This window comes from Trachurus japonicus, chromosome 5, assembly GCF_045865225.1.
Source record: "Trachurus japonicus isolate A0001 chromosome 5, Traja_1.0".
Taxonomy (NCBI): Eukaryota; Metazoa; Chordata; class Actinopteri; order Carangiformes; family Carangidae; genus Trachurus; species Trachurus japonicus.
This window is the reverse complement of record NC_140911.1, coordinates 5134881-5162553: the sequence shown is the minus strand read 5'-3', so window position 1 is coordinate 5162553 and position 27673 is coordinate 5134881. Positions and strand designations below refer to the sequence as shown.

At 41.8% G+C, this 27673-nt stretch overlaps 1 non-coding gene across 1 annotated transcript; it reads left to right on the top strand.

Moving 5' to 3' along the window:
- The first annotated feature begins 1720 nt into the window (after positions 1-1720).
- Positions 1721-1793, top strand: trnaf-gaa (transfer RNA phenylalanine (anticodon GAA)). The gene has a single exon. It is a non-coding gene; the product is annotated as a tRNA-Phe (tRNA).
- The last annotated feature ends 25880 nt before the right edge of the window (positions 1794-27673 follow it).

The window sequence follows — 27673 nt, the reverse complement described above, 5'->3', positions numbered from 1 at the left end:
ATTATGATGAACCAGTGAAAAAGCTAAATCAAAACCAAAAGTAATCCATCCATCCATCCACTTAAATTTAATAAACCAAACTAATTTGGAGGCACAGTCCAATTACCATAAATAAAATGTTTGACCTAAAGGTGCAGCTAATAGAGTGGAAATGTATAATATAGTTTTGATGAATGATTCATGAAACAGTTCCTATATTAAGAGATAGCCTAATGTTAAGACTGTTAAAGAAAAATGAACCAAAACGACAGAAAAAAAACTGCAAATGAACAAGAAGTATGTTGTGAATGACAACTGTCTGTTCAGAGCTCTTTCAGTGTTTTGAAAAATTATTTTTTCATCTGAGAATTGAACCAAAACATTAATAAGAGTTTCCCAGATTCATCATCTTATTATTACAATAATATAATAATTATTTTCTATTTTAGAGTCATTGAAGGAAAACAATGGATGGACAGAGAGAAGGGAGAGAGGGAGGTGCGGGACTCGAACCTGTGACTCCAGGACTGAGGTCATCTTGTGTTCAAGCAGAAAGGCACATCCAGCTAAATAACAGTAAAATGTTGCTGTAATGTTTTTTTGTTCTTAAAACGCGCCAAAGCGCCCAGAGACGTTAGAATCTCGTCCAATCACGTTTCACTATGTCCATCTTTTGCTGACAGCCAATCACTGTGGCCCATCTCCAAAATTTGGCGCAGTGGACCAATCACAGCTCCGTTTCCATCTTTAGGCTACTGACAGCCAATCACGGCTCACCGTTTCCATCTTTACTGACAGCCAATCACAGTGGCCCATCTCCAAAATTTGGCGCAGTGGACCAATCACAGCTCTGTTTCCATCTTTACTGACAGCCAATCACTGCTCACCGTTTCCATCTTTCCTGACAGCCAATCACAGTGGCCCTTCTCCAAAAATTCTTTGCAGCGCAGTAAGTTTGTTTTTCTACAGGTGACTGACTGGACCAAACCGGATCGAACCGGTTCGAGAGGAAAACGTCAACGGTTGAAATTTCTAATTTACCACAGAAAGGTAATGAATCACTGATGTGTTTGTATTCAGTCAACTAGATAAATGGTGAATGTCGTCGAGGTTAAAGTTGTTTTAAAACGGGCTTTAATTCGCCGCGAAAATGTAATTAATTACACTGGTAATTTGATTTGATTGTGTAAAACGTGTGTTTTTGCCCTGATAGACAAAAATGAACCTCAGTAAACCCTCAGGCCAGGTAGTCACAACAAAACCAGACACAGAAACCTGCTGTAAATACACACACAGAGTCTCAATAAAGTTAATGGAAGTTGTTTCCAGGGGACTTTTTTGTTAAAAGTACCTTCACTGATTTATCACTTTTTCTTTTAAGTTATTTTCTACCTTAGATATGTTGAGGAAAGACAGAGAAAGAGACGGACAGTGAGGTGCCGTGGGTTGGACTCGAACCTGTGATCCGAGGACTGACTCAGGTCCACACAGTCAGTAGTAGTGATAGAAACCAAACAGGCTTTGTGGTTTTATGGCGCCATCTTGTGTCCAGACGGAGAAACAGCTCCAACTGAAACCGGCTCAAGTGTTTCTCATTGATTCGTCCTCACGGTTTGTTTGGTTTCTGAACCGGAGAGTGAACTCGGCAGCTTCACACACCGACACTTTACCGCGGGTTAACGGGCCAGACACGGGTAAGTGTTTTTATATCTACGTTGTCTGATATGAGAGTGTGTATCGCGCCGAAATAGCTCAGTTGGGAGAGCGTTAGACTGAAGATCTAAAGGTCCCTGGTTCGATCCCGGGTTTCGGCAGCGCATGTGGGACACAACTTTTTAGCTGTGGTTACGGTGACGGTAAGGACTGAAGACGAAACTATACATTTAAAATCATTTACCTACACCACTACAAATACCTTTACTTTTAAATACTGACAAGTACTCCTGTAACACCCGGAAATACCTCCATAAAAGCTAATGAGCTATTAACGATCCAGTGAACCCTTGTTTTCTGTGGTAAATTGTTAGCAACAATGGGAGTTGCTTACTTACTATGCTGTTTGATTTTAACGTTAACAGAAAGTGCAATGCACATAAATTAATAATTATGAGATAATGAGTAATAATATCTCGGCTACATAAGGTCTCCATTATTATTATTTTTGTGAATCTTGTGTAGAGCTAGGTTTATTTGGGGACAAAATAATAGAGGCATATCTAGGTTTTGGATTTATTTATCATTTTTATGACTGTTTTCTTTTAATTTCTAACATGTTTTTTTTCTTTTATCTGTGAAGTAACAGAACAGAAACAATGAGGAACAACAAGAGCACTTCGTCCAACTGGAGTACAGGTGAGTAGAGGTGTAAAGAAGAAAATTCAAGTCGTCTTACTACTACACTATGTAATATGTTAATACTTATGTTGGTATTTTACTTTTGTGAGATATTTGGGTTAAATGCTTGTTCGTTGTGTCAGTGAACAACAGTTGACCTGATAATACAATACAATAACATACAGTCTGTACATTGAAGCATTGTTGTAAATCAGCTGTAAACCAGTTCACATGAATATTCACCAGGGGGCGATCTTCTCTAATAAATCTGCTTTCATTTCCTCTGAAGGCACTCAGCTGTGTTGAGCACATTAACACACTGATTGCTGCTAAATACATATACATATATATGCATTTTAATGTGGTACAGTTTACACCTACTGTACATAATAAACATGACAAATAAGCCCAACTTCTGAATTTGAGCATTTGAACATCCTTATGTTTTTTTGATATTATTATCATTACACCCACGGTGTAGCCAAAAAGAAAACATCAACCAGAAGAAAACATTTCCAGTCTCATTTGTTCTTTATTGTCCTATAAATTGCAGAAGAAGCCAACTACATTGATGCATGGACCAGAGCAGCTGCATATTACAGTGATATGTGGGACGACTTATCTCCTCCATGCAGCATCATGTTTCCAGGTGAGACAGGTTTATTTGAATATCAGCTTCCACCGTCCAGTGAGAGAACAGTTCACAGTGTTTTACACAAGACAAAGTGCATGAGGACAAGAAAAAATAGAGAGGATTTAAAACACTCAGTCCTCATCCACACAGAAACAGAGCTTCACCCAAAACAATCTAGAGGTGTGGCTCAGGTTACAGGTGAGAGCAGCGGGCTATGACATCATCGTTTCACTAAAGATCCGTTTTGGGCGTCTACACAAAAACCTCTCGGACCAGAACATCAGTTTCCTCCTGTAAAATGTTTGGCCGTCTAGCGTCGCCGTCCATGTCGAAATATATAATGACAATGACAAAATCACTTGTGGTGCATTTAAAGGTGAGGAGAGGAGCTCGTTTGATTGGTGAAGATCTGAGTCGGCTGTGTTGAACCCACTCAGGCCTTCTCCCCTCCCTCTTTCCCACTTGTTGCACCGGGCACAAAACTTGCAAAGTGCGCCTGAATACGCCCCGTTGGCGCGGCGCCCTTAGTGTTGGTTTCTTAAAGCCTCGATATACTTGCTGCTTGATCAAACGTATGCGTACACGTTGCGTCTGTGCCGGTCTGTGCATATACTTGTTGCAGCACTACACAGCCAAAACGCACAATACTGGCAGTCTCCACTTGGGGCAGACAACAGAAATATAACCCGGAAATTGTGAAAAGCCGCATCGATCTGTCACCAACTATATTGCCGGGCGTCTGTCACTATGTAACCCTTGGAAACATCGAGTTTGGCACCAGGTCTGTCAGCCTCTCTTCACAAGTTTCCACCATCACTCCGACAGCGACCGTCTGTTCTGGTCTGATCTCGTCACCGTGTTCATTCACCAGCGCCTCTAGCGGTTATGTCAATATTGCAACTTGTGCACGCGTCGCATCACCTCGCGTCGAGATGTGTGGTCGGTCGCAGCCGACGCATCAAACGGACGCAGGATACGCGTGGCAGCCATGATGCGCTTGCGTACGCCTAGTTTACAGCAAGTATATCTCGGCCCTTACACAGCCCATCAGGTAGAACATCCTCCTGCAGGTGTGGAGTGAGTCTGCTGCTGCTGCTGCTGCTGCTGCTGCTGCTGCTGCTGCTGCTGCTGCTGCTGCTGCTGCTGCTGCTGCTGCACGGTGGTGATAATTCATCATTTACCTCAGAAACCATCGTTCCTCTGGCTGTAACGTCACAGATCTGTATCTCAGTCTGCAGACCAGATCCTCTGGCTCAGATCTCGTCTGCTGCTCTGTAGTGACTCGTCTACGTCACCAACACACCCACGTGCTGTTGTTGTTGTTGTTGTTTAAAGTTGCTCTCATTCCTTAATCAGTGCAACACACATGACTCAGTAGGTGCGTTTCCATCAGCTGTTTAGATGCATCGAGATGTATCGCATCGGAAAATGATGATGGAAACGCCGTGATTCGCATTAAAATCCTCTGATTCGCACAAAATGAAATACGCTCGCTATGGCCGGGTTTTGGTTGATTCGAATGGGATGGAAACAGCTGTATGCGAATCAAGTGTGACGTAGCGCACTTTCACCCCATCTGCTCCCGTGTTGCAGTTCACTCACAAGACAACATCAGGGTTTCCGCTGTCACACAACAATTAATTAATTGTGGCGCATCGCCACGGCAAAATAAAAGCCCCCACACACCTTCATATGTGATTACTGCTCAGTTCTTCATAGTTCCTCCTCAGTAAAAACCAAACTTATCAACCAGCGCGTCCAGAGTTTATCATTAATAAAGTCTGGGGCGGCGCAACTCTCTCTCTCTCTCTCTCTCTCTCTCTCTCTCTCTCCCACACACACACACACACACACACACACACACACACACGGGTCGCGTTATTACGGTAATAAACATATGCGCTAAATCGCGCTAATGTGTTCAAATCAGACCGTCCGTCCGTCCGGCCGGGAGGGGGGGGGGGGGGTGCAAAGTCCGTAGATGGAAACACACATGATTCGAATTTCTTTTAATGCGCATTTCCCAGTAATTCGAATCACTTTGGATGGAAACATGGCTAGTGACTCCTGAGTGACATCATTACTGTAGTGAGTAAGTTAGTTCTTACTCAATACTGAGAAGAACTCACTCAATCAGATTAGTAGGAACTTTGTTTTGAATCACTGGAGTTTGGTTCAGTGTGTGTGTGTGTGTGTGTGTGTGTGTGTGTGTCAGTGTGTGTGTTAGTAGCGTTTGTCACATGTTAATACAATCCCTAAATTTACACATACTATTTCATATTTTGTGCAACCTGACACTCCTCCTCAGTATCACTCTCTCTTTCTTTGTTTATCCTAGTGACTCTCACTAGTGTTTTTTACACCATGACTTTAATTAAATTCTAAAAAAAAATCTATGTGAAACAAAGTCTAAAAAACATCGCAATATAAACTTTATAAATAGAATATAAATATAAAACGTTAAGTTTCCATTGCTCTTCCAGGACCTTCTCGCCCAGTTTCCTCCTGTTTCTATATATTTTTGACCTTTGTACAGTAAACTCTCTCCCTCTCTCTCTCCACCATGTGTTTTGTTATTTCAGTTCTTCACAGACCTGTTTCTTTGCCTGTCAAAGTCGCCGCAGTGAAGACGCTGCGTTTATTTATAACACACCTTTTCCCAGGGGAGTTTGAACCCGGCGCACTCTGAACGCGACACGTGACGCGTCGTTTTATGTGTTTGTGTTTGTGAGGCAGAGGTGGTGTTTGAACTCGTCTTCGATTTCAAAGAAATAATTTAGAGATTCTTCTGAATCAATCAACACAGTTTTCTGAGAAAGAAGAAGAAAAAAAAAAAGTTGAGCAAAACTTCCTGAGAGGATTTTAATTCTTTGTGATTGACACATTTCAACATATTGAAGCTGTTAGTTTGGTTTTTACTTCAAGCTGAATGAATGTTTGTTTTCTAAGTATTAATAATGAGCAGCATCACATGGTGAATGGAGAATAGTGGACCATCTGTATGAGGCATGTTTGCCATTAGTCAGAGAGAAGCTCCTGACATGTAACTGTGGTGTCGTTACGTAACTGACTGTGATCACAGTACAGGACGCTGCTGGTTGTGAAAGACTTTTCCCAAACCCTCATGTTCTTCTCTCTAACTGTGTGTGTGTGTGTGTGTGTGTGTGTGTGTGTGTGTGTGTGTGTGTGTTTTCTGTGGCAGTGTCACCCACAACTATTTAACTGATAATTGAGGGTAAAGTCGTGGATTTAGTTGTAAAACGACTGATTCACATACAGCTTACTGGCTTTACAACGTTTTGACATTTTGTGGTCATTTGTGGAGATTTTGAAGAGACTTAGTGTGTGTGTGTGTTTTGTGTGTCACTGTGTTTGTGTAAGATAATGGAAAAAATGAACTGTGATCCACTTTATTTTGTGGGACCTATGTGGTTTTTTAAAATTATGGTCTTGTAAAGTTTATACTTTTTATATTTTAGCGCAGTTGTGAGCTACAACTTTACACCAAGACTCTGTAGTTTGATATGGTATTTTTACTGATTGTAAATTAAAAAGGAACTCTTTAGGATTTCCACCTTTAACTCAGCTCCATGTGTCTGGTGTCCCAGCTCTCGTCTCCATGGCGGCACCGCCACACAAACGTAACGCACCCCGTAACCCGTAATCTCTTGTTGATGACAGATAAGACTACAGATATACACATGGTAACATGGTAGATGATAAATAACCTTATCCATCGCTCCATGGATTGATTTCTCACCGGCTTCTTCGTTGTTGGAAACAGATGCACATGGAGGAGAGGAGGGTTAGAGACACAGAGGAGGAGAGATCAGACCTGGAGAGTTCAGATTTAAAGAACTTCAGGAACAGTACTGTGTAAAAGTAAAGTCTTATTTTTCTATTATATAGAAAACTAGCAGGACCAGGTCCAGTCGTGTGACTAAGACTGATGTTAGACTCAGCAGTTATGTTGAATCTGTACGTCAGCGCTGCAGGGAGAACGAGAGGACAGGATGAACGCTTTGTTTCACTGTGCTGATGCTCTGAATAAGCCCACTTCCTGTATTCAACAGCCAGGCCACCACCCCCCACCCCCACACCCTGAAATGTACTTCCTCCTCAGAGAGCGCAGGTTGAGAAGAGGAAGCGTCTTCTCGAGCCGTGGGGCCTGAAGAGTCACTCTGCTATTGAAGCTGTGGAGGAAACAGGATGGCCGGCGCCCTGCAGTAACGCCTGAGCCGAGGTTAAAGACGGACACGGAGAGAGACACAGACCGTTGCTTTCAACCGAGTCGTTATCAGGAGCAGACTGTTGCTGCTCTGTTTCATTACAGGCCTGCTGCCAAACACACAAAGACCAGGGCCGGGTCCCTGAGGTCAGGGAAGAATGAGGCCTCTGTACCTGCTCTAGTCCACCTGTCGGGGACACTGAGTCATGATACGTCCACTGTTACAGCCGCAGAGAGGAGCAGTTGACAGTCTAAATGTGTTTTATCTGTGGTTTCTAGACCAGATTAGACTAGATGAGATCACAGCTCATGTGATTCCACCTTCAGATGATCGGTAAAGTGCAATAGCTGACGACGCTTCGCTGTAATTATATAAAAAAACACCTGAACACACACTACCCTGTCTCAGTTCTTTGGGAGGACACATTTGAAGGCCGATTACATCACAGCATTGCAACAAGGTCTGTCTCAATTCAAAGGCTCTTTTAAATCCACCTGTTCTAGGAGGAGACACCGCACCCATCTTTCGTAGTCTCCTGTATCCCACAATCCTTTGCGCGCCCTCGATTTTAATATTTGATTTTAGATTTTTCCAGGATCGAAGTTATAGTCACCAACTGACACGACAAAATCAAAGTCAATATCCACTAAGTGGCAAAGTAAAAATGAAATAAACCTTATGTACAATTAAAGGACAATAGAAAGTGGAAAAAAAAGTAAATAAAATAAAAAATGAATAAATAAAATACATAATCGGAGATACAGTTTAATTTACAGGCAGCTAATTACGTGATAATGTCAACAAATAGCCTAGAAATAACGGTCAGTTTCATAATAATGTCATATTTTTCATCAAGGCAGAAGCTTACACTAGGCTAGAATTTTTCTCCACCAAGTCCTTGCAATTGTCAGTTACAATCAATCATTTCTGGGCTGTTTCTACGCAATCAATCGTTATGTCTTGGTTATATTTCTCAAATTCCTATGAAATTGACCGTTATTTAGATGCAATTACTTGTTATTGTACTTGTTAATCAATTACTTGTTATTTCTTGGCTATTTCTTGATATTATCACGTAATTAGCAGCCTATTCATTGCACAAACCCACATTTTAATTGAAAACTTAATCGCAATACATTTCTTAATAATTGTCAAAAACAATTGCCGTAAGTTTCTTAGCATAATTTGTCTCAAGATTGGAATTAGCAAAGTTCCCTAGTGAACAAATTTCAGGGTCCAATGTGAACATAACCCCTTGGATGGGTCCTCTGAAGGATTGGGACACTGAATTTGTATATTATCTTGAGTTGGACCTTCAGTTTGAAACAGTCTTTGTTGTTATATGTGGTTAGGGTCGTTGGTGACATCTGGTCCATCGCTGAAAGAAGTGACTTGTGTCAGATTCTGGTTTTCCACCAACTTCTCCAGTCTGTTGTCCTCTAATCTGACACAACAATGAAAAAAGAACTTTGGTCAACGAACAGACTTCTGCTTCTCATCAGGTAAATCAGCATAAAACCACCTCAGTCAAGTTTCCCTTCTCATTTCTCTTTCCCTGCAGTGTCTGGTTTTTATTTCCAGGTGAGTGTAGCTGAGACTTTGGGCCTTTGGGAAACATGCCCAGAAACTTTCTAACCTCCAGCCTTTTATGGGAAGTCGTCAGGAAGTTCAGGCGATTCAGGACGGCCGTTACAGAGCAGCTCAAACATTTCCTGTCGGCAAGAAACAATAAAGTGAAACCTGTAGTTAAGTTTAGCTGCAGCCCCTATTCTTCTGTTGTCTCAACATCAAACTGAAAGTATAAATATCACACCAGGCGGTCCCAGGTGGAAAGTGTTGGGATGGATATTAGCTATTACTGGTCATGTTTGACAGGAAAGTGGAGCCTTTGGTCTTTCTGTAATGTTTCTAGATCGCCGGCGGTTTCTCTTCTCTTGAATTTGTCCAGTCCAGACGAGGATTTAGTTGAAGAATGATAAATATCCTTTCAGGAATAAAATGTTCAGACCGCACCCTGCAGAAATCCTAGCACCGAGTTAAAAAGAAAAAACACCTCGGGAAAACATGGGCAGATGCCAGGACATTTTATCTTCTTGTACGTTATCATGCAAATCAAACAAGTGATTCATTGCCAGCTCCTGTCACAACCCTGGAGGAAAATAAGAGATAGTAAAAAAAAAAAAGAAGAAACATTTAATGACTTGTCTAGGAGTGATTTAGAGTCATGTATGTTTCCTCAGAACTCCTCTCCTCTTTTTTTCCTCTCCTCTTCGTCTTTCCACTCGTTAACGGACAGTGTTGTAATGCGATCCAGTGGCACAGGGTATTTACTGAGAGGGACTTCCATGTGAGGGAAGCATTCCCATTGACCAGAGCATTGGAAAGTGTTTATTTATAGCAGGGGACCGAACCTCAAAGAGTCCTGCATGGCGTGAGGCTGCAGCAGTGTGTCGGCGGGTGGTGTTGGCGGGTGTCCCTGTTCCTGTGACCTCTGGAGCGACGTGTTCCCCCTCGTAACCGTGTCCCGTTACCACAAGGACGCACAACAAGAGGGTGTAGTCTGGTTGCATGTGCACAACGGCTCCAATGATGAGGCAGCCAGAGTCACTGACTCAGCACTGACTCCAGAGAAATGATTTGCTGCTTGTGCACGGTTTAACGCAGCAGCAGATAAACGGTTGGCGATTCCTCTTAAGTCTCTTGATGACAGGACGAGACGCTGGTCTGGTCCCAAATCCCACCGATGCCCCAGGTCTGATGCTTTAAGGGATTTGACACAGAGACAGCAGTGTCATCTGTTCCAGGCCTGTGGACATGCAGTCAGCCAGGTGACATCAGGTGTGGTCGGACCGTCGGCTCAGCAGATCTGAGGTTTTTTATAACCACCAGGTGAAGAAACCGCATCTTAGCCGGTCACCCATCATCAGTGTGTGTCTGCGTTTATGAAGCCTGTAGTCAGTCACCGTAAACCGCTGTTTACACAGAGATCACACAGGAGAGAGTGGACGAGAGCTCAGAGGTGTTCGCTTCAGTTTGACAGAGGGACTCTATCTCTGTTATATTTTGCAGCGTTTCCACTACATGGTACCAGCTCGACTCGACTCGATTCTACTCGCCCTTTTTGGGTTTCCATTAGATAAAGGTACCTGGAATCTGGTACCTGGTACTATTTTTTTAGTACCTGCTCAGGCAAGGTTCCAAAACGGCTAAAATGGTACTAAAAAGTGACGTGTAAACACTGCAGAACACTGATTGGTCGAGAATCGTCATTGCATCATCAATGCACGGAATGCATGAATGTCCTGCACGGCTTAAAGCTGTTTTACTTCCCGCTGCAGCATTGTAAATATGTCAGTTTATGAAGTTTTAATATTTATAATACGAGAAAGTGACCGTTTAGATCCCCAGTATGGGTTCAGTTTATCCAAACACTCTTTTGGACATTTGCTCTGACGTTTTGGGAGATGTGAAGAGCCGCCTATGGGACCAGCTGTGGACCAGCAGATCATCTCGGAGGCGAGCTACCGGTCAACCTGCGTCCTCATCCTCACGAGAAAGTAATCCAGTGAAGTGACCTGCAGCTCTCTGGCTGATATAATTCCTTCGGGAAGATAAATGTTGGTCTCACAGGTGAAATCTAGCACCTGTATCAGCCACATTAGTTTGTCTGGATGAAAAGTGAAGCTTCATGTTTGTACTGGGCAGAACAGCAGCGCTGCCTCGAGGCTCTGTATTTACAGAAATCACCACATTTACATCAATACAGGTTTTAAAATGAACAGATCAGTCTATATCATTTATGTAATCAGTACTATCAATCAGTCTAAACTCTGTACTCTAAAAGGTATTGGTGTTGGTATATCTATGGTATTAGATCAAGTAATATATCAACATTCAAATAATTCATCAACATTGAAGCAGAACCTTTGATTGGTTTGATTTCATGATTCTCTTACTGAACTAGATCTGGATCTGTCCTGTAAAAGGATCCTCAGCTAAAATTACCAATCAACAGGGGCGATGCCCTAATTATCATAATCATCATAATAATGATAATAACTGTCAAGCCTGAGGCTGCTGTCGTCACGTTTCAGAGCCGAGGTCGAGGTGAGATGAGCTCATTTCACTCTTTTCTTCCCGTTTCTCTCGGGGCCTGAAATCGTTTTGTTGGGTCGATATAATTATCACCATGAACTCGTTCTTTCTGTCTCATGACAGAAACGTGTGTTCGATCCTACGAGCTGACGGGTGGTGTCGAGTGGCTGCAGAACCATCGCACATCAGAGGAGACACCTGGTGTCACGTTACCACAGGCTCACACACACACACACACACAATCACGTTACACCTGAAGCACCTCCTGTCACCACTCTATAAAACCTCTGCGTTGTCTCAAGCCTGTTGTGACTGTAGTTTTCGTAAAAAAAAAAAAAAAAGAAGCATACTGCAAATATCCAGATTTATGGTTTCAAGTAAAGTAGCTCTTCAGTTTCATTGATTTAATTGAAACATCTGTTAGAGAACGAATCCTTCAGGAGCTCGTTGCAGACGTGTAAAATGAGCAGATGTTCATGAAGGAGAATATAACATGTTATGTACAGAAACTCTGAACAAGAAGAACTAACACTTCTTTAATGAGCAGTTTCACACAAACCAACACTGTTGTTGAAAAACAGATTTTATTCAAACATCTAAAGTTTGACAATTTGATCAGTGATGATTTCTCTCCTGGTCAGATTTCCATCAGTGTCATTTCTACCATCAAAGCATCAACACATTGTTCACATTGAGTCTATGACGAATCCAAACTAACACAACTTTACACAGCCTGTGTCCAAGTTAAGATAATAAAACTTTACATGATTATGTCACCTTTCATTTGTTATGTTTTAGAGAATATGATGAACATGTATGCAGAGAAGAGATGAATTTTAATAGGAACGGTCCCTGAACGCATCGTCATTATTGAGCTCTCAGTGAAGACAGGGAGGTGTCAGGCTGATGTGATGGACTCTGTTTATTATCATTATTACTATTATAACTATCTTGTAGGTCTGACCCAGTTCATCACCACCATCATCATCATCATCATCATCATCATTATCTTCAGCCATCTCAGCACCAGGCAGTCGTACACGTCTTATACTATATAATTACCCTATTCAAAGAATCTCTCAGAGAATAAATATTACTCAGAGACTCTGTGGTCTCCTCAGTGTATCTGCTGCTGCTGCTGCTCAGCCTTAAAGGGATAGTTCAACATTTTGGCAAATTGACCCATTGCCATAATCCCTATAGTCATAGCAGTAGGTTCATTACCTTTAATTGTCGGTGCAAGCTATTTTTAGAACGGCGGAGCAGAGCCGTGAGCTGCTCAGAGCTACGCTACGGAGGCTCATGGGATTTCTTGGTTTCCCTCATCAAACTCATCAAATACACAATCCAACAACTCCACAACGCTCTGGTGGACAAGTTGTGACCTGCACATTCACCACGCTATGAGATAATAACACAACGTTACCACACAGAGTTGTTTTAGAGGGAAATTCATGCAAAACCTGTATTTACCTCGAAAACGGCTCCGTTTTGTAACGTTCCATTATCTCATAGTGTGGTGAATGTGCAGCTCACAACTTGTCCACCAGAGCGTTGTGGAGTTGTTGGATTGTGTATTTGATGAGTTTGATGAGGGAAACCAAGAAATCCCATGAGCCTCCGTAGCGTAGCTCTGAGCAGCTCGCGGCTCTGCTCCACCGTTCTAAAAATAGCTTGCACCGACAAATAAAGGGAATGAACCTACTGCTATGACTATAGGGATTATGGCAATGGGTCAATTTGCCAAAATGTTGAACTATCCCTTTAGATCAGTTGAATCTTATGTAAGCAGGGATGTGTGTGTGCAGCAGATGTCAGCGCGGTCTCTGACCCCTCGCCTCTGCTTACGTTTGCTCCCTGTGGAGATGTTTTAACGGGTTCCTGTGTCAAAGCTCTGCAGACACACCAGCTGCACATGTGTGCACGCATAACAAACGCACATGCAAATAAATGTGCATGCAGAATGTATAGCGGTAACACACGTGCATTTGTGCTCATTTTCTTTTCCTTCTTTACCCAAGACATTTATTCAGACGTGAAGTGAAATATGCAGCATCATTAGGGTCTTCCTGTTGCCAAAGTAAGCAGAGGCTGAGCGTTGAGTGACAGGTTATCCGACTTCTCAGGTTTCATCTTATGTAAGAGAGAGAGTCCAGGGAGTTGAGTGTGGGCCTTGGTGGGAGTGGGTGAAGGTGTGGCTGCTGTGGCATGAAGAGAACGAATGCGGAAGAGACTGGAAAGATGAGACGTGGTCGTCGGAGTGTGAATTCTTCGACTCCGGCTGATCTCTCTGAAAAAGTGTCTCCAATCATCTGCTGGATGATTTAATGTCACCTGATCTACTGTAAAGTGGCTCGCTTGGCGTTTTTTTTTTCTATATTTAATACACAAATACAGTACAGACCTTGTTTGCCTAGAGATGAGGAGCGTAATGTTCTTGCAGACGTTTCATAATGAGCTAGTAGATGTTATTTCATACGGATCATTGCTGACATTCACAGGTTTGTTAACTCTATAGCTGAGGGAGTTCTTGGTGGAGGCAGAAACTTTACAGTTACACTTTACGTCCTCTGCAGAGTTAAGACCTGTATAGGACCCGTTGGACTCTAGAGGCGATGTAATCGTTTTGTTTGCAGTGGTATGTGTCTTTGAATTTAAAAAAAAACTAGTTTTGATCGTCGTGTATTTGTTGTGCAGCAGTTTTTCTTTTACTCTTTTTCTTTTTCTGGCAGTTCGTGTAGAAGCTTTCTAATAATGTTGGAGTTCAAAGATGTTGTTTATTCTGGGGCTTCCCTTCAATCAATCCATCAAACTTTATTTGTAGAGCATGATTCAATACAGGAAGCAGCTCAAAGTGCTTTACATGATTAAAAGTAATAAAAACAGTGGGGAAAACACTAGAGAGTGGATAAAAACTACCATAAAACCGTTTTCTGTAGGCGATTGAATGAAGTCAACTGGACTTAGTTTTTGTCTGGAAGACGTTTTGCCCCTTATCCAAGTGGCTCCATCAGTTCATATTGACTAGACTGGCTAGTCTGAAGAAATGGTGGTTGACTCAGGTATTGGAGCTCTGTGAGGGTGACAACCAGGCTTGATGTTATCCATAACGAACATCGTCACTGATGAAACACAACATGAGTCTCATGGGCTAATAACAGCAAAACTGGGTGTCACCCTCACAGAGCTCAAATACCTGAGTCATCCAACTTTTTTACAGACTAGCCAGTCAAGTCGACACGGACCGATGAATCCGCTTCGCTTCAAAGACAAAAAAGAAGTCCAGTTGACTTGATTCAGTCGCCAAGAGATGCCTTTGACCTGGACAAATGAGAATTTTAAAAGATCGGATGAGGCTTCCCTTGACGACACATCCCACTCTGAGTTATACCCAAACAGCACCGAGTAAACCTCAAGCCCCACCCAGGAGTCTGTTTTTTGGGGACCACTCATACCTACCCCGAGGCAGGAACTCGTTTAGCTCCAGGAAAAGTTCTGGAAGATTTTCCTTTGGGGGCGGTTCCTGCTATGGAGACACATCCCAACAGCCCCGGCCCCGTAAAACTACCCCAAAGTTCCTGCAGTGGAAACAGGCCTCATGATCCCAGCTCCAAGTATCTGCACCAGGGTGAAGTCGTGTGAGTGAAGTCATTAACGGAGACTCTGCTGCTTTCAGGCCGAATTTCACACGATTTTGTTGTGGCCGACCCATTTCCAGCGTCGGGAACGATGAACGAACGTGTTGTGTGATTTTGGGTCTAGGATGCTCCATGATCTCCACGATGCTCTGATGAAAAGTCTAGCATGTTAGAATTGTTTTGCATTTCTTAGGCTGTGTTCGAAATCACCCACTCACTCACTCACTCCCTATCCACTACATCATGTATATGATATAGTGCACTACATCATGTACATGATGTAGGGAATGACGGGAGGAGAATTCGGACACTAGACGGTAATTTTCTGGACGTGGTTGCGTCAGCTGATGCGCCAGGTGTTGCTGTGACGGAAGCAGACGCGCCGAGAATCATGTAAACAAACCATGGATGTATGAAACAAACCGGACACATAAAAAATAAAATAAGAAAAAACGGACACTTGCGGGAACATTTTAGGATGTGATTCTGTGTGGTTGTGTTACTCGGACAATAAACTGTTGAAATATCGGAAGTTTGGTTTGGTCAACTACTGTTGTGTGTTCCGACCGTGAGCCGTTAGCGGCTCTGTGGCTATTAGCTTAGCTCGTCAGATCGTATTTACTACATATTCTACTACAGTTTCTTAATTAGATTGATTTAATGCTGCCTGTTATTGTTGGGATGCTGCTTCCCAACTCCTGCTCCTCGGGCGAGGCAAACGGAGCGAAGGCAAATACGTCTGAGGAGTTTTTTTGGTAAATTGCCTAAATAAATCGTAGCTAACATGCTAATTAGCTTCCTCTTCTTCTCTGGCAAAACACGACCGCATTGCATTGTGGGATACGGGAGTAGAAAGTAGTGTACATCGCTTGTTCACTCAGTTTCGCGGTGCATTGTGGGTGTTTTGTCATCCACTACATAGTGGATGAAATTAATCGCAGAGAATTCGAACAACACTACAAAATGGCGAACACACTATATAGTGCACTACATCCGTGATAGGGGGTGATTTCGAACACAGCCTTAGCCTCGTCTGACATCTCCTAGGATGTCATCTCTTGATGTTGACCAATAGGATCACATTGGTTAAAGCAGAAGTAAGCGATCCGGTCGTTTTGGCTAACTTCTTGTCAGCCAATGGAGTTAGCAGTCCCCGCCCTCGTCCCTACGTCACCACATTCACGCGCATCCCTTGGCTGCACACACAGAGAGGACTGACCCTTTATGCCGTTCTCTCTCCTCATTGGATAAAGGTTGTAGGATACAAGGAAAGTTTTCTCCTCGGCTCAGAGCAGAGCAGAGTGACTGACAGACCCGTGTTTCAGACCAAACACACTATATGAGTGATTGCCGTCGGAAGATATAACTATTTAAGACTTATATTAACACAAATATTCCACTTACTTCTGCTTTAACGTAGCTCATGTTCTCTCTGAAGAACAGACAGCCAGACTGGCTTTGTTTTTCATGTCTGAGCAAAAGACGTACAGTACTAGCCATGACTGACAGTTTGTTGTGACGCCTTCCCGATGGCCTATGAACTCTCGCAGGGTCGTGATCGGTTGTGATCGGTCATGATCGATTTTTGGTCGAGGGTCATACTTGTAGTGTTGCCAGTCTCCCGAACAACTCACGGCAAGAATTTATGCCACTGTGATCGTTTAATCTGACATGGAGACCATCAGGGAAGACATAAAAAGTCGTGTAGTCTGAACTCGGCCTTAGGTGAGAAATGTTCAGTCAGAGAGAGTGACTTTCAAACTGTCAAACACCTTCTTCTTCAAGCTGTTCTCCCTGCCGTTCCAGTCTGTCCACCAGAAGCTGCCTTCACCAGCTTTTATTAAACTGACCAATTGCATCTCCACGTTTTCCCATATTCCGTGTTATAAACTGTTTTCTTGTCTGTACACAACAACATCTATGTCACGTCTGGCTGTCCCTCCTCTGGTGCTCACCCTGAGAGTTTTTCCTCAGTGGATGTGAGGGGTCAAAGGTCAGAGGATGTTGTTATGATGCTGTGTAAAGCCCTTTGAGACAAACTGTTTGTAAAAATGTGCTGTACAAATAAACTTGCATTGCCATTTCTTCCTGTTCTCTGACACAGGCTGTGGTTTACAGCGAACCTCTCTCTCTCTCTCTCCTCTTCAGAGCTGCTCTGTTTTTAGCTTCACCTCTGAACGTTACTTCACTGTTCCTCCATGTTCACTTTACCTGAAGCCCACAGAGGCCTGTCCCACTTCACACCTCCTCTTTTAGTTTAGTTTAATCTCTGCAGTCGAGGCCAGAGCTGCAGTGTTGTCAGGTTGTTGGCCTGTCCATCCGTCCCATGATCAAGAATGATTTGTTTTATAGGTCAAAGATCAATGGATATGATCGAGGTTATAGTGACCTTGTAACACTTAGTTTTGTCTTTGTGAAAGAAATATTCCAGGACCATTCAAGTAAATCCTGTCAAATTTGGTGCAACATTTTAATTTGAGCAGATTTAGATTGCGGTGGACAAAGGTGAAGGTCAGCTCACATTCTTCTGAATGGAAATCTCACACAGAGCCAGAGGGATTTGTGTTACAAGTGTCAGGAACGTTCAGTCGGACCGGAGGAGAGTTGGCAGAAGTTCAGTCTGAAGTCTTTGGAGCATCAGGGAGAAAATGTGGGAAGCGGAGATTAGTAAAGAAAATGGTGTCTGCCTGCTCCTTTGTCTCCTGCTGCCAAAATTACCTCCTCACTGCTCCAGTTTGCTTTAGCTTGGCCGCCATCCTGCTCCTCGCAGCAGCAGCAGCAGCAGCACAGGGCAACGGACACAGCGTTGGTTGGAAGTTTACAGTGACAGTCGATAGTTATGGAACAAGAAATACATCAGAAGGGAGGTTCATATTGCCGAGAGTGAGAACAGGTATAATTCAGAGAAGAGTTCTGTACAGAGCTATGGTTGCCTGGAGCTCTCTACCAGTTCATATTGCTCATGAAAGTAACAAAGATCAGTTTAAATTGCTGTTAAAACAGTATCTCTTAGAATTTAATGAAATATGATCTAATATATTGAGGTTATGAAGAGGACTGGCTACAGTTGGGGTTGTACCGTTTTTCTTGGAGTGTATGTGTATGAGTAGTTGAAGTACAGTGCATGGTCGCAGTCACTTCAGACAGTCAATGCTTATTATGTGATTTATTTATTTTTATTTATTTACTTTGCGGGTGTACTCAAGGTATTGAAGCATTGAATGAAATCTGAGTAGAGAAATGGTGATGTCTGTGTTGTCTGTCAAATGTCTGTCAGATTTTTTTCTGTGGTTTGTTCATTATTAGGCAGCCTGTTGTTTGTTCTTGTTGTGTCATGTATAAATGTATGTTTCTTATGTGTATGTGTGAATGTTTATGTGTATGTTGTGTGTATGTCGGACCCCAGGAAGAATAGCCGATGCTGCTGCAGGTGCTAATGGGGATCCTAATAAAGAAAAGAAAGAATAAAGTTGCTCTTCTTGTTCTTGTTCTTGTTCTTCTTCTTGTTCTTCTTCTGGTGGTTCCAGTGCTAATTCAGAGCCAGGACCAGCGCAAAGACATACATGGTTTCATCGTTTGTCTAACTGCTAGTAGGTCAACGTATCATTGTTGATCCGTGATCTGTTGGGAGCGCTCTCCACGGATCGGCTCATCAGTTGATGAAGAATAAAAGAGTTGTATGTGCAGTGTGAGATCACTCATAGGGAATTTTAAAAAACTCCACTCGTAACGGCAGCACTACATCAACACAGCAACCAACCTGTGTACAACCAGACACCTCCCCATCCCCCTGAGGATCCGAAAATGATCTGATTAGTGACCTTTCCCCAAAAAATAGCTGAGTTAAAGGATAATAAGTGTTTTATACAATCTGGACCTTATTTCTATCATAAAATCCGATCATCTCCTCCCCCAGATAACTTTGGTGTCATTACAAGTGGTTGTGATGAAATGAGCTCCAGCCGAGAGGCGCGTATATCCGTATAATGGAGTCTACAGGGCAGCAGAATGCAGCCTCTAAATAACACATTATCTGCAGAGAAACTCCTTCATTTCACCAATATTTAGTTCTGATAGGCTAGTGCTATTCCCCTCTGAGTCTGGGGTTAGCTGTTATCAACATCCGGGGTCTGTAGGTTGACCTACTGACCTCTGACCTGGATGATGTCATCTCTGAGCGCCGCGCGGCTCATTCTGATAATAATCATTCTGCTTCGGCATTCGGGTCCATTTTTATCTCAACTAGCCGGAGCTTTAGTGAGTCCAGGTTGAGGAGAGGAAGCCTGTGGAAGCTGAACTTCATCCAGCTGCTCATTTTGTTCTGACAAGTCAGAAACACACAGAAACGAACCGTAGCATTAGCGGTAGCAACAAGCCGCGCGGCACAGCGCTCAGAGATGACATCATCCAGGTCAGAGGTCAGTAGGTCAACCTACAGACCCCGGTTGTTGATAACATGCCACCAATTTCGTCGCAACGACTTGTAATGACACCAAAGTTATCTGGGTGAGTAAATGATCATATTTTATGCTAGAAATAAGGTCCAGATTGTAAAAAAAACGGTAATTACCCTTTAATAACTGAATTACTACATGATGAAAGTAATTAATTACAAGGAAAATAACTATTGCGTTACATTTTTATAAAATGCTCAAATATGTTAGCCTGACGCACCAGACTACATCATTAACATGTCTAGTCTGGCAACGAGCGGTAGACCTCGGCTCAATCCAGGGGACGGGATGAAGGCTGTCTTTCAAACTGCCTCTGCACCAATAGGGTAGCGCTACGACCAATCAGAGCAAAGAGCAGGATGACGTTAGCCTGACAAGCCAATTAAAATGTTAAGCCGCCCAACGACTCTCTAAACAGATAGAGCGCTGTGATTGGTGAACACAAACGGTGTTCCAGACTCAAAAAGTTCCTATGGCTCGTTTCTAGACCCACCTACGGAGCAAAAATATTTGCTGCCACTAGGGGGCAGCTAGATTTCTAGGCTACAAATATGTCAAATTACTTGGACTTCCCTCCCTTCCTAAACCCCCGTTTATCAGGAACTAACCAACTCACTCCTCCACCATGACGCGCTGTACAGTGCGTCCTGGTGGAGGAGTGAGTTGGTTAGTTCCTCATGAACGGCTTTTCCAACCAGTTGATGAAAATTAAATGTGTATATAACGTCTTACACTATTACATTCTTCTTGAGTCAAGTAATTGTATTGTCAGTAACGGTAACGGCGTTATAACGGGGGAAAGGGTAACTTTTTTTGATTGCTGTTACTGAAAAAAGTAGCACCGTTAGTGACTCAAAACCGTGATCCGATCTAATTTGTGAGATTATTGATCCGTTGCTCATCGCTGCAAACATAGTCAGAGCTAAGTAGCCGAGTTACAGGTCGTGGCTAACAACAGCTAACGTTAAAGCAGAAGTAAGCGATCCGGTGGTTTTGTCTAACTTCCTGTCAGCAGATGGAGTTAGCAGTCCCCGCCCTCGTCCCTACGTCACCACATTCACGCGCATCCCTTGGCTGCACACACAGAGAGGACCGCCCCTTTATGCCGTTCTCTCTCCTCATTGGATAAAGGTTGTAGGATACAAGGAAAGTTTTCTCCTGGGCTCAGAGCAGAGTGACTGACAGACCCGTGTTTCAGACCAAACACTCTATAGAAGTGATTGCTGTCGGAAGATATAACTATTTAAGACTTATATTAACACAAATATTCCGCTTACTTCTGCTTTAAGTAGTCGCCGTTCGCTGTGATTACAACAAAGACACGGTAGCTCTGGATCGCAATGTAGGCTTGTAAAGACAAGAGCAGCACCTGCATGTGGACAGACGTGGACATTATACTGTATATGTCTACAATTTATACGTATATATTGTCGTCGTTGAGTGTTACTGGGTCAGCAGCAGAGACATATAATACAGTTTCGTTCTGGCGTGATGCTGCGGTTCTGACTCGGCTCTTTGCCAGTAGAAAAGCCAACTTTGTTCTTTGGAGGACCGCCAGTTGAACCAGTTAAGCACTGGCACCAGCACCAGGTTTCTCTTGTGTTGTAGAAAGGAGCTGTGACAGTCTGACAGTCGCTCAGCTTCACGTCCACGGCCCCTCCTACTTCATCCTGTCCCCTCATTGTTCTCTCTGTCCTCCTTTTGTCTGATCCCTTTTCTTGATCTCTGGGGATTTACTGCTGGTCGTCATGATGATGGTGGTCTCGGGGTCAGCGTTATGCAACTCCGGGATTATTCCATGGGACAAATGGAGTCGGACAGGCTGAAGCTACAGTACATATAACAGGCCAGAGGAGCAGACACATTCCTATAGAGCTGCTCACACTGCAGTTTTAAAAAAGGAGCTATGCCAAACCATAACTCCATGTGTCCCTTGTCTCCAGCTCCAGTTAGAGTCCTAGTTCTGGTTAAATCAATGACTAGTAACTAGTTCCAACCTTGTAAGATCAGAGCCTCCGACCCGGTGTCCCAGCTCTCGTCTCCATGGTAACGCGCTAACCCGTAACCCGTAATCTCTTGTTGATGACAGATAAAAATTCACAGATATACACATGGTAACATCGTATATCAATGGTTCTCAAAGTGGGGTCCGGGGACCCACAGGAGGTCCTCGAGAGGATTTTGGGAGAAATTGTACCACTTTTTTCTAGAATTTCTTATCACTTTCATTTATTTAAAGTGATATTTAAAAAAAACAAAAACTGTTTTAGAAATTTTAAAATTTTTCCTAGAATTTTTCTAAAACTTTGAGTATTTCTTACCACTTTGTCACTTATCACTACACTTTGAACTTCCTTTTTTTTTTTTTTGAGAAATCTTACCACTTTTTCCTAGATTTTTTTTTTTTTTTTTGATAATTTTTTACCACATTTTTCTAGAAATGTTTAAATATTTTTGGAGAAATTTTACCACTTTTTTCTAGAATTTCTCATCACTTTCATTATTACTTAAAAAAAACAAAAACTTTTTCTTATTTTTAGAAATTTTTAAATTTTTCCTAGAATCTTTCTAAAACTTTGAGCATTTCTTACCAATTTTTTTTTTTTTAGAAATTTTTGAACTTTTTCCTAGATTTTAATTTTTTTTTGAGAATTTTTTACCACATTTTTCTAGAAATGTTTAAATATTTTTGGAGAAATTTTACCACTTTTTTTCCCAAAAATTCACGCCTTTGGCCCTAATTTGAACGTATACATTGACTAAAAAAGTAACGTTCTTCAGTCTCAGAACCAATATGTTTGTGTATTTCCGGTGTTTGTTTCAAAATGTTGTCCAATGGGGGTCCGTGGTCTAATTTGTGTCAGTTTTGGGTCCTTGATGTAAAAAAGTTTGAGAACCACTGTCGTATATGATAAATAACGTTATCCACCGCTCCATGGATTGATTTCTCACTGGCTTCGTTGGAAACAAATGCACATGGAGGAGAGGAAAGTTAGAGACACAGAGGAGGAGAGACCAGACCAGAGAGGTCAGAATTAAATCTGTTAATTTCCATAATACTATTAACAATAATAATAATAATGTGTTTTATAGGACTGTTTGATGTAAGGACACTTTATCTGTCTCTTGTTGAGGTTTAAAGACGTTACCTAACCTTGACCTTTGTCGACTTTCTTCTACTTCTCCACCTGTTGTTGCTGCGACAGCCTCCCTGAGCCCGTTCGGACCAGGACTGATGACCTGGCTACTGTGGCCGAGGCCGGTCCTGGCCCAGATCCCTCGGCCCTCGGGACTCCCATAAACCCATAACCCCCCCCTCCTCCTCCTGTCTCTGAGCCTCACTGGGTCCTTTGGCAGCGCAAAGTGACAGAAAGAGAGCAACGAATGATGGAGGGATTCAGAGAGGAGGAGTGGCTCAGGTCACACACACACACACACACACACATAGATACACACTGGTTGGTGTTTGTTACCCTGGAAATAGCTCCTTTATGCCAAACCATCTCAATGTTTTATCAGCCTCCTGCCATCGTCACATCCCTGAACAGACGCCAAGTTATTACACCAACATTTCCAATCCAGTTTTAAATGAGTTCTCAGGTTTCCACTGAACCACTGACTCTGGTGCTGCTGCAGAGTTCACAGACTATACTTACTGATATGTACTCTCATCTGATCAATACCTTATCTTATGTTATCTGTGTGGATTTGAAACTATAACTATAAGTAATGCATCTAAGTTACAGTAACTTTCCTGCATATTATGCACTGTTTGATTCACTGTTAAGTATTATTTGCATTTAAAGTTAGCTGCATAAAACTCTAGTGTGAGTGTGTTTCCACTCCTCTCTTACACTCATTCAGTCCAACACAACCAACAGACCTGAAACTTACATTGAGTCGTTGATTTAGTTGTTTTTAATCACTGGTATTATTGTGGATTTGACAATAAAGCTGACTTTGACTTTGACTTTGACTATTATTGGGTCAAGCCCCACTCATATGAACACACAGTTTAACACTGTTTCTACAATATAAGGATTTATTCTCTGCAAAATCTGGTGCATATGTCTTTTTGTTTTTCTAAATGATTAATGCAAATGTCCTTAAACCGAATAAATACATTTCACTGTGCAACTACTTTAGTTTAACGTGTTCCTAAGTGTCCAACCAACTAACTAACAGTATGTACTGGACGTCTGCGTTTGTTTGTTTGTTTTATTAGATCCCCATTAGCTGCTGTACAAGACAGCAGCTATTCTTCCTGGGGTAAAACATCTTACAAACATTTCTGTTTCAGAATTTAACACAGAACATTCAACATAGATCATCATCATTCATACAGTGGACAACAGCAACACAAAACATAAAAAAAGCTCACATCTCATTTACAAACTGTTCTTAAAGTACAAAGAAACAGAAATCATGCGTTATTTGTGACATGCAACCGTCTCTAATGGTCAGAGAGTCACTCCCTCTTGTAAAAACAAATACATCTTTAGTCCCTGTTTAAAAGAGGCGGCACTACCTTCTCGCATCAAAAATCTCGGCAGAGCATTCCATGCAGCCATCGCTCTATAATGAACAGTTTTTTGTTTTGCATTTGTTCTACATGGGGGCAACAGGAAACGACCTTCTGAAGACTGCCGCGTAGAATAGTCATGACTTTCAGAAAAAAACACTAATTTATTATAAAAAATTACTGGGTTTTTTGTTATTGTAACGTTTTTTACAAAACAAGCCAGAGAACAGTGCAGTCTGCTTTTAACGCTTAACCAGGCCAGCTGATTGTTCATTTCATGTACCCTTGTTCTATAGGGGCACTGAAGAATGATTCGAGCAGCTTTATTCTGAGCTACCTGCAGCCTTTGTATGTTACCTTCTGACGTGTTGGACCAAATCATTGGACAATAGTCCATTTGTGACAACACTAGAGCTTGTATTAGTTGTTTAGTTAAGTGCCTGGGTATGAATTTTCTGCTGTGTTTAATAGCAGCCATTCCTCTGCCCATTTTTACCACCATCTGGTTTATTTGACTATTCCAAGTCATTTTATTATCTATTGTTATCCCTAATAGCTTAACCTCTGTGATCTGCTCTATTTCTTTATCTCCTATTTTTAAATTCAGTATTGGTGCCTCTCTCATTGCATTTTTTGAACCTAGTACTATACATTTTGTCTTTTCAATATTAAGGACTAGTTTATTTTTGTTAACCCATTCTTTTATCATTTCTAGTTCCTCATTTAGGATTTCATTTAGTAATACTGGTGTTCTTGCAGCAGCATAAATCGTGGAATCGTCGGCGTACATCACTATGTTAGAATTGTTCAGTATTAGGGGTAACTCATTAGTAAATATAGAAAACAACAGTGGCCCTAAGCAGCTGCCTTGTGGCACTCCACAACTCACATCAATCACTCTCGAATAACTACCATTGAAATATACAGAATTTTTCCTATTGGTTAGATAGCTTTCAATCAGTGTTGTGGCTGATTCCTCAAAGCCATAACAACTCAGCTTATTCAGTAGTAACCTGTGATCAAGTATGTCAAAAGCTGCTGTAAAATCCAGTAGTACAGAGCCAACAAATTTACCATCATCAATTTCTTGTAACCATGCATCAGTCATTTCGGTTAATGCTGTGGCTGTTGAGTGTCCCTTTTTGTATGCGTGCTGAAATACAGTATTCAAGTTGTTACTAGAGAAATATATTTGGATCTGTTCATATATGATTTTTTCCATGATTTTGCTTAATGTGGGCAACAGACTTATCGGCCTACTATTTTTACCTGAAAATGGCTCATTACTTTTTTTAGGCAAAGGAATAATCTTAGCTGTCTTCCAAATTGATGGAAAAATTGATTTTTCTAAACTCAAGTTTATAATATAAGAGATTGGTAAAGCAATGAGATCTGCTACTGGCTTCAGTAACTGCATTTCCATGTCGTCAATACCGGCAGATTTTTCTTTGCCTGTTCTTAGTAGCTTTCCTACTGTCGCAGCACTGACCTTTTCAAAATGAAATTTGCATGATTTGTCAGCCATTATTCTATCTCTTATAAGTCTATATGAGAAATCATCAAAATCATATCTATGGTCCATATCATTATTTAATTTCTGTATTTTGTTGCTAAAAAAGGAACCTAAATAATTTGCTATGTCTATTGGCTTCGTGAGGAAGTTTCCCTCAGCCTCCAGAAAAGCTGGTGTGGATTGACCTCCTCTTCCCATTAATTCGTTAAGCACACTCCATACTTTCTTACTGTCAAATTTAGCATTTTTAATTCTATCTTGGTAATAATTATGTTTTTTCTTTTTATTCAACTTTGTTACTAAATTTCTTAATTTACGATACCTGCACCATTGTAACTCGTCTCCTGATTGAGTCGCTTCTACCTTAGTTTTATCTCTTTGCTTCATATGTTCTCTCAATTCCTGGTCCAGCCAAGGAGCTCTAGCATTTCTCACAGTTAGTTTTTTTACAGGAGCATGTTTGTCAACAGTTGGCATTAGTAACTTATTAAATGTATCCAAGGCTAAATCTGGATCTGCTGCACATAGGACTGCTGACCAATCAATATTTATTACATCATCACAATAATTTTCTACATGAAAGTGCTTAAATATTCTTTTAAAAATTATTTTCTGACCTGCTTTTGGAACTTTGGTCTTTCTTCCAATTGCTGTTAGGTTGTGGTCGCTGCAGCCTACTGGAATAGACACTGCTTTTGAGCATAGATGAGCAACATTTGTAAATATTAAATCGATATAAGTTGATGATTTAGCTCCATCCTCTCTGCAGCATATTCTTGTTGGTTTTGTTACAACTTGTGATAGATTACAAGTATCTGCCATAGACGACAGCCTAATTCTGAGATTATCACACTTTGAAAACCAATCAATATTTAAATCTCCCAGAAAGAAAAGTTCATGGTTGGCATCACATATTCGGTCTAACATTTCACATATTCGATCCAAGTACGCTATTGTGGCATTGGGTGGTCTGTAACAGCAGCCAATTAACACTGGCTTCAAATAAGGCAGTTGGAATTGCAGCCACAGTCTCCTCTGACGTCTCAGCTAATGTGTCCTGTGACGTAGGTGGAGGTGAGCGGGTCGTGGACAGTGTCAGTTGCAGGATAAACGCTGTCGTGGTCACACGCTGCTACGGTAATCTGACCTACGGTGAAGTAATGCACTCACACAGTCTCTCTGTCTCTCTGTCTCTCTGGTTATAACGTCATCATTCTCACGCTGCCGGAACAAACTGCAGCAGAAAGTGTCTGCAGTCACTTTGCAGTCATCACAGATTGTCATTAACACATTTTCCCGTCACCTCCTCCTCCACAGTCACACACACACACACACACACACACACACACACACAAAGTGCTGTGACTGAGTGTGAGTGTTTCCCTGAAGGGACGTTTGTTAGCTTGACTGCTGGGAACCATTTAGTCCTCAACCAAACGTCAATCTGCTGCTGAGCGTTGACACACACATCCTCCACCTGGCAGCACATCCACCTGCAGAGGTTTTATCGCTCCGTAGACGTTAAAACTACAGTCACATTTCTCTCTGTCTCTCTCATCCAAGATTAATTTTAGGAAATTATCTCATAAAACAAACAAGCTTTGAGAGTCTGTCAGTGTTCAGAGTGACACAGAAGGAGCAATAAGATTTTAATACCTCAATAGAGGAGATGAGATGTGAGTAATTAGCTTATTGAGGTGTTAGATAAGAAAACTGTCAGTAGCTCCAAACTAGGCCTGCACCAGATCAGTTCTATGTGCCACCGTTACATTTTGAGTTGACGATGTGACTTACGATAAATAAGCAAATACTCAAGTGTGCATATTAATGAACCATACAGTTCCTGAGTCTTTTCTGCTTTACCACTAAAGACTGAATGGAATAATGGAACAAATATTTTGAGAAGACTTTTATTGAACAAATTGCACATGAATCAATGAAACAGTTAAATCTCTCCTAACTCTGTGTCTCTAACCCTCCTCTCCTCCATGTGCATTTGTTTCCAACAATGAAGCCGGTGAGAAATCAATCCATAGAGCGGTGGATAAGGTTATTTATCATCTATCATGTTACCATGTGTATATTTCCTCTTTAATTTAACCCTCTCCTTACTCGTCACATTTAGGCAACCTTTTGCAATGTTTAAATTCATGATTAAATGGTTTATTTTCACCTATATTTGAAATAAATCTGTGTTAATTTCATTGTTTTATCACAGCCGGATGCTTTGTTTAATATATAGTAACAGAAACACTGATGTTAACAGTTTCTTCTG